Source organism: Callorhinus ursinus, unplaced genomic scaffold, assembly GCF_003265705.2.
Source record: "Callorhinus ursinus isolate GAN/ISIS: 27379988/994484 unplaced genomic scaffold, GSC_fseal_2.0 scaffold7, whole genome shotgun sequence".
Classification (NCBI taxonomy): domain Eukaryota; kingdom Metazoa; phylum Chordata; class Mammalia; order Carnivora; family Otariidae; genus Callorhinus; species Callorhinus ursinus.
In genome coordinates, this window is record NW_027397069.1 from 75,285,722 (window position 1) to 75,294,638 (window position 8,917).

Consider the following 8,917-nt stretch of genomic DNA (forward strand, 5'->3'; position numbering starts at 1 on the left):
GGGAGAAGCTCAGACAGTCACACCTGTGTCAGCAGTTGCCTTGCTCTGCCCAGCCCTGAGCCTCAGCTTTCAGTGGACTGTGTCCCCCATGGTCAGTCAGTCTGTTCTCCAGGCTACTAGGCAGCTCTCTCAAACACCCTGTGGTCACCTGTCACTCTCCTCACAAATAAAACCAGATTAAAGACTTCTGATAAATTCTTTTCAGGATCTACTTTTTGTCTTTATCCTACTTAGCTTTCTGCTTCCTTTGGTGCCACAGGCCTCACTTCTTTTTCTGCCAGCTCCTTTGCTTTGTTTTCCTGTGGCTATCTTCTTTCTCCTCTCTTTCAAAATGTTCTCCCTTATCTTCTCTGATATAAACAAAGGGTCAGAATCCAAGCCCATCACAAGGTGAGAGCCCAGTGTCCCAATTTGCTCTGTGTCAGAGTGGCTGTACCTCTTGGATTTGCAGACAGCCTTGGATATAGATACCAGGCAAATCTGAGGCAGAGTGCAATTATTTCAGTGAAGGTAGTCACTCAGATCACATATTCCCTCTAATGATGGAGGTAGGTAGACTTTTGGCTCCAGTTGTTTCTTCTTCCAATTCTTACTTCCTCTTTGATGCAAAGTGAATCTCTTTAAATTGGAGATCCTAATTTCTCAAGCGTCTACTGCAAGCCAGGCACTGTGCTGGGCATTGTACAAGATGGGATGTAAACTTTCATCTTACAGAAGAGGAAACAGGCTCAGAGGACTGAGGCATTTCACCTCAGGCCATGAAGTTGATACAGGAAAAAGCAAAGACTCAAAATTGAGTGTCTCTGACCCATTCCCCCAACACACTGCTGGGAGTGATGGAGAAATGAAGACAGAGTGGACACCAAACCTCCGTTCTTCTTGAAGGTATTTTCCAAGACCCTGTCTCCTTATCTGCCCTCATACACTATACACCCTGATGCAAAGACCTGGTGGGAAGAAGGTGCACAATAGCAAGACTGAAAGTGACCTGCATGGCTTGACATAAACAACAGCAATGGCTTTTTATTGTTAGTAATATAACCACTGGACAAAAATAATGCTCAAAAGACGTTATCATTAAAAATAGAATATACAAACATATATTTTATCAAAATAGCAATTATTTCTATTTTTTTAAAGATTTTATTTATTTATTTGAGAAAGAGAGAATAAGAGATAGCACGAGAGGGAAGAGGGTCAGAGGGAGAAGCAGACTCCCTGCTGAGCAGGGAGCCCGATGTGGGACTCGATCCTGGGACTCCAGGATCATGACCTGAGCCGAAGGCAGTCGCTTAACCAACTGAGCCACCCAGGCGCCCAAAATAGCAATTATTTCTATTAAAGCTCACGATTCAATAAAAGAAAACCTACACTCTTCAATGAGGAAAAACTTAGAAGACTATCACAAATAGGTTTCACATAACAGATCATTTGAAGTAATAAAAATTTTTAAAATTTTATCAAATGATATTTGTAAAAAAACATTTTAAAAGTGTGATCCAAAATTTTTAACATTATCTGCTGTACAGTTTCAAATAATCAAGCAAGGTATTTCTGGCTTAAGTAATGGTGGGTTAGTTTATCCAAGACAAACCTTACTGCTGAGAACACGTAGAGGAGTTGAACAATGTAAACAAACATGTCTGAAAACCTCAGAGTGCTACTAGAGTAGCAAAGACTTGAAGGGCCAAGATCCTGACCAGAAAAGATGAGCAGAGAAGTGAACCATTTTATCCACAAGGCATTTGCCAATTTGCAAAAAACAAAACAAAACAAAACAAAAAACAAAATCAAGTTGAGAGACTGAACAGAATTTCCGGCAATCTCATGGGGCTGGGAGAATGAAAATTGAATTTGGGGGCTCACCAGAGGACAAGGCTCTTATAAATATCCCACCATTTCAGTCTGGACCTCCAAAGGCCTTACTGAGAGTAAGAACAACCTGAAATCAGACAACTCACCAAGACTAAAGCCAAGTTTGAATCAGTTCAGTCTTTGATTGGATTGATGGTTGCACCTACCATAACTGCTTTCCAGAAGCAAAAATAAATGTTCTTCAGATGAATTAACATCAGGCTGAGGTTCTAAATTCTGCATTCAGATTTATTTTCCTATCAGCCACCACAGGTTCACTTTCTACTCACAGTGCTGATCTTGAACACTCTCTTCATTTCTGGTACCTTGGAATCTCTATGTCTTCATTTCTTTCATTTAGTTACTTATCACAGTTTTTAAATAACATTTCGTTGAGAATTATTACATCTGAAGGGGGAAGAGGAAACTTCTAGAATAGGTCCTACTGACATGTTGCCAGAAGTCCAACTCACCTGGAAAAATCTTTTGCCTCAGTTACCAAATCTCTTTAATTCAAAATACATAATTTCTTAAAAAGTCTTCCCTAAATACTAAAGAGATGACTATCAAATACATCCTTATCTCTTCTTCCCTTTTTTCTATGTTATTATTTCTTAATATTTCTATGATAAGTGAAATAAAACTCAAAATTACCAATTTTTCTATTTGTTATGAGGTTTTAGAAAACATCTGGAGGAAGGGATTGGTACTGAACTCTAACCTAGCTTCCCCCCGCCATGTACTTCTTTCCCCTGACTTCATATACCCACCCCTCTGTGACACTTTAATTTAAATTTTGAACAAGTAATTCACAAGAAAAAAATAAAGGACAAAGAATTAAAGAGGATACACACATTTTCTAAAAATAAAAGTCTTAGGAATTGGTCAATGAGAAAAATCCTCCATCAGGCACTTCACATAACATGTTTAATGTAATTTTTATGAACCCAAAACCCAACCATGCTGGCACCCTGATCTTGGACTTTCAGCCTCCATAGTTTCAAAACTGTGAGGAAAAAAATTTGTTTTTTAAGCCATTCAGTCTATGGTATTTTGTTATGGCAGCCCAAACTAATGAAGATAAGGAGTTTATCTATTTTATCAATATTTTCAAAAAAACTAAACTTTAGCTTTGTTTGACTTTTCTCTATTATTTGTTTTTTTTAAGATTGTATTTATTTACTTAAGAGAGAGTGAGAGAGAGAGAGAACACAGAAGGAAAGAAAGAAGCAGACTCCCCAGTGAGCAGAGAGTTTGACTCTGGGCTCCATCCCAGGACCCCAAGACCACAACCTGAGCTGAAGGCAGACGCCCAATCAGCTGAGCCACCAAGGTGCCCCTCTATTATTTGTTTTCTAATCCATTCTTATTATTTTTTCCTTCCTCTACTTACATTGTTTCATTTTTTCTTTTTTTTCAAACTTCTTAAAGTAAAAATGTAGATAATCAATTTTAAACTTTTCTTATTTTTCTACTATATACACCTAAAGTAAAAATTTATCTCTTAGCACTGCTTTAGGTGCATCCTGTAAATTTTGATGTTTTTCATTTTCATTTTTTTATTTATTTGAAAGGTCTCTTATGAATTCTTCTTTTACCCATTTATGTGTTGTTTAATTTCCAAATATTTGGTATAGGAAATACCAAGTATGGATAGGTAGGTAGGTAGGTAGGTAGGTAGATACAGAGATATAGAGAGATAGATAGAGAGATAGATAACTAATTTAATTCTGCAAAGGTCAGAAAATATACTCTGTGTGATTTCTGTTCTTCAAAATTTATTGAGACATGTTTCATAGTTCAGCAAACATTCTCTCAGTGAACATTCTCTCAGCAAACATTCATGTGCACTTTTAGAAAATGTATATTATGCAATTGCTGGACATAGTGTTCTATAAAGGTAAATGAGGTCAAGTTGGTTGATTGTATTGTTTTGATCTTCCATATCCTTGCTGATTTTTGTACAATGTTCTATCAATTGCTCAGTTATTCTATTAACATGGATTTGATCATTTCTCTCTTGGGTGCTTTCAATTTTGCCTTATGTATTTTAGAGCTCTGTTTTTTTAGTGCATGCACATTTAGGATTGATGTCTTCTTGATGAAATGACCCCTTTGCCACTTAATTTTTCTTTTTAATTTGTGTCTTTAATTCTGGTAATCTCCTTGTTTTGAGGTATACGTTGCATGGTATAGTCACTCTAGCTTCCCTACGATTTGGGTTTGCACTTTATATATTTTTCCCAAACCTTTAACATTCAACCTACTTGTGAGTCTGCTTCTGTTGATTGTTGCTTTTTCTCCTGATTATGGGTCTCATTTTTACTCAATGCTGATTTTTCATATAAAAGAATTTCCAGGGGTGTTTTGTTTTTGTTTTTCCAGTGAGTGCAAGTCTTTTTCTCTGACAGGTGGCTAGAATGAGGATTTGATCATTCAGATTTCATAAAGAGTCAAATTGATCTGGGACTGAGCTTTAGTGTTAATTAAATTGAGTGTACCTCTGATATTTGACGGAAACAAGGACATTTCACTTTGCCATTCAGCCCAGCCTCAGCCCAGCCTCACACATCCACTGTGGAGTGTTAGTCTCTTCTATCTTGTCATTGTTTGAGCTAGGAGGAGGTTGAGACACAGGCATCATATAGTCTTGGCTCATTTTGAAATTCAGACACTGAAACTGTTTAATTCTCTGTTTTCCAGCCTTGCCTACAATGACACTTTTGCACTGACACTGGGGGCAGGGGTGGGGGTTGGGGATGGGGGAGGTTGATTGTTAAGCGAAGCCATTTATTTTTGCGTTTGATTCCAATCTATCTGACAACCCATACTGTTATTAGTGTCTTGACTGTTTTTCCTCAAGTCTATAAAGTCTCTTCATCTATAAGAGTCCTGCTTCTCCACAAACCAGGAGCTTTTCTCCAGATATGAAAGCAGTTGCGGCTCTCTGCTCACCATCACTTCCTATAAGTCAGTTCAACAAAGTTTCATCTGCCCACTGTTCTTTGACGATTGCTATAGACTTTCATTTTAGCAGGTTTTTTGTTATTGTTATAGGATTAATGGTATTGTGCATTCTATATTTTAATTGGAAGTAGAAGCCATAATGCTGTTTACAACAGTAAAAGATTGGAAACAATTCAAATGGCTATTATTAAATGATTTTTAATTAAATTATTATGTAATCATACAAGGAATACTATGAAGCTATGTGAAAAAATGAGGAAACTCTTTATCTATCTGTATAATAATAATCCCATGGTATATTAAGTGAAAAAAGCAAAGTGTAAAATAGGGTGTACAATGCTCTACCTTTCGTATAAAAGAGGGAAGAAAAGTCATCTATATTCATATAGACTTAAGTCACATATAGATTCATATCACCTTCATATATATAAATTCTGAAAAGACACAAAAAAATGAGTAAAAATGGTCACCTCATTGTTTTTTATATGTTTTGATTCTTAAGACTCAGTTTTCATATCTGTAGAACAAGATTAAAAATACTTTCCTCAAAGAATTATGCAATAAAATAAACATAAAACATTTGGCTTACTTCAGGATATCAAGTTCTAGATAAATGATTAACACAATGACCTTTGCATTGGATTATTCCCAGAGATTCTTTCATTTATGTTTATGTGTTTTTGTGTGTCAATTACACACTCTAAATTAGTCATTCAGATATTTTACATTTGCAACAGTCTATTTTTTTCCTTTGGTGAATTATACGCAGCGACTGTGTCTTTCCAAGGCCTATCCAGCTAATAACCTACCATGCAATATCATATAGCCTATAAAAAAAATGAATGTTTCCCATCACATGGAGATTGAGAGGATGATACCAAGATCCTCCAGACTAACCAATACCATCTCCGCTAATGGTACACAGTACACACAGGAGCCCTCATATCACTAAAGAGAAGAGCCTAGTACTCTAAATTTCTCACCATCACTGATTTATTTCAAAGATAGTAAAGAAATAATAAAAGCATAATATTTATTGCCTCCTCTTTCCCAGAGCACAATAGTTCAATCCATACTTTTGACATTAAAAGTCTCCATCTAGTTCTTTAAATACATAATCCATTAAAAAGACTAATCCATGGGGTACCTGGTGGCTCAGTTGGTTAAGCATCTGACTCTTGGTTTCGGCTCAGGTCATGATCTTAGGGTGGTGAGATGAGGCTTCCCACCAAGCAGGGAATCTGGTTCTCCTCTCTCTCTCCCTCTACTCCTTCCATGCCCTCCACGCACCCCCCTCAGTTAATAAATAAATAAATAAATAAATAATCGTTTTTTTAAAGGCTGATCCATGACTTTTGAGCATACTAGACATTAAAGCATTATATATACCTTTTTTTAGACAAATAACTTTGTTAAGTTAGTAAAAGACCTAAGCAAATGTTGCTCTTGCTTCTCAACCATCCAATGAACCCAACGTCCTCAGATTGGAGAGGGGCGTTCACACAGCATACTCAGATAGGAAAGAGAGCACTGGAGACACAAGGTCTAATGGAAGGAGGTCATTTACCAGCCTGAACTAAAGTTCTTAAGCAACCCAACCGCCAGCAATTCTCCGTCAGCTTGGAGTTTCTGGGATCACTGAGCTGTGAGCTCAAATAAGGCACAGAGAGCTAGGAGGCTGCTCTTAGGGCCTAGATAATGCTCCTCTCAGTACCAACACCACTTCACCTAGGCCACAGTGATTTGTTTCTTGTCCTGGAAATGGAATAGAACAGCGACTTTCCAACTTGTTGTGACAGGGATCTACAGCAAGAAGTACATTTACATTGAGTCCAGTACACACATGACTATGTGAGTATGAAAACAGAGGAAATATTTCATGAAACATTTCATAGAATGTTACCTAACCCTTACTAAGAACAATTCATTCTGATGTTTTCTATTCTGTTCTATTTCATTTAATTTGGGTGGGGGAGGGAGGAGGAAAGAAATTTCTTTCCCAGGACAAGCAACACTAGACTAGAAGAAAAGATTATCCATTTTTCTCCCACTATCTTCCAAGTGTGTGCATTTTACAAAAACTTCCCGGCAAGTCTTCCTAGTGCCATCTACTGTACCCTCTGGGTGTTGCAAGTGCCTTTTTTTTTTTTCCTGGCACAGAAATTTTTTTAAGCACGAGATTAAATCAGAGAACTCTACATACCAATATGTGCTTCTTCCCCCAAAGTAGAAATGTCTCTGAAACAGTTTAAGAAGTTTAGATTAATAGCTAACATACAAACCCAGCTCTGAATTCTAAGACCAAAGACTTCATATCCAATTCCAGAAGAGGGGCTTTCCAAGTCAGAGAACATCCACCTGATTGGGACCTCAGCAGGAAACTGACCATGTAATCAGTGGTTTCCAGAGAGTGACAAATTTAAATTCAGGACATCCTAGACTAGCATTTCACAGAAAGCTGCTGTGGCCTATCAAATACAGTATAAACAGGGAATCTCTCTATATTCCCTTTGTTAAACCTATGCCTGTAATTTTTTTACTAAGCAACTCATGAGTGTTTACTGTATCCTAACTTATTCCAAAAGCTCTTTAAGATGATATATAACACAATGTTGTTGTAACACAAACTCAAATGTAGAAATCCCTTTTGTTCCTTTGGAAATGAGGCAGAATTTTCATTTTGACAAATCACCACAGCTTTCAGAATGTAATTTTTATACTCACTAGACATAACTTTTCTCTACCAGTTTGCCTAGGGAGTTTTAGCTTTCAATTAATTTCTGACCAACATGTACTTTTGATACAAATACATTCAGAAGTATCTTTGTAATTGCTCCACTGTCTGCTTAAATAATCATAAAAGAGCTACACTGATGTTTTTGCAAATAAGAGCGTGTGCTCGTCCAGTAAAACCACTGCCTTGCACTAAGACACATCCAACAACATGAATTTTCCCCCAAACATTTGATGTGTGAATATAAGAACAGAATGAGGAAAACGAAAAGACTTGTAACAGTTTTAGTCACAACTCAAAAGCTAGAACTTTTATGAAACGACTTTAATTTGAAAGTGAAGAGAAGAACAATTAAATTATTGAAGTCTGAGATCTCTTTTTTTAACTCTTTGGATGTAACAACTGATTTTTTTCCCTAAGAGATTTGACATTAACAATTTTTAGGATACATAAATGAGGATGTGGGTCAATGACTCAGAGAGAAACCATAGTGAAATGGTGTTCTCCTATAACTATTCACAAAAATTTAAAAAGCTCACACTGGGACCACTCCTGCTTTTAAATTATATTATTATATGTAAGTTGTTATTAATTACCCAGATATGCCAAGTGTTCACTATATCTTCAGTTTCCAACTGCAATTTTGAGGAAGGCTAAACTTTCTGGATTTTTTACCAATTATTACTATGATTAATATTTCAACAGCAAAGTCAATAATATAGGTGTAGACCAGTAGCTAATGGCTCTAATAACTAATAGCTAAGAGACATTCAATGATTCTAACTTGCTCTAAAACTGCCAAGGATTAGGACAGGGACTCCATTCTCTCACAAGACTCTTCTTGTCCTGAAATATTTTCTGCTATCTCCTACATATGATTTGTGAGTCAGAAATTTAACTGAGACATTTTAATGTAGATTCAGATCATCCTTCCCAGAGGGCATCCAAGGGGCTGCCCCATTAGGCAGCTGGTGAGCAATCATCCATTAAAATGTGTTAAGAAATATCATTTTTCTCACATCGATTTCTTACACAGGAGCAACTTCTTTCTTTCTGGTTTATTTATAAAACAGCTGTCAAATTAAAAGACCGAATAGCTTTAAATATTAGCATTTCACCTTATAACCTGACAACTGCACCACTTTAAACACCTGCAAAAAAGTTCAACTCAATTATAAACACCTGGCATTTGCCTGTTTGCTCCGAAGCACATACATAAAAATATCATGGTCACTCTGAAGTGACAAGGTGTGGCTATAACAGCTCCTCATCAGTTAATCATCAATAGCTACTCCATAAGTAAGTGCCTGATTTTTCCTGGGAATTGCTTCATTCGAGACCAATTACTCCTGGGAATTGCTT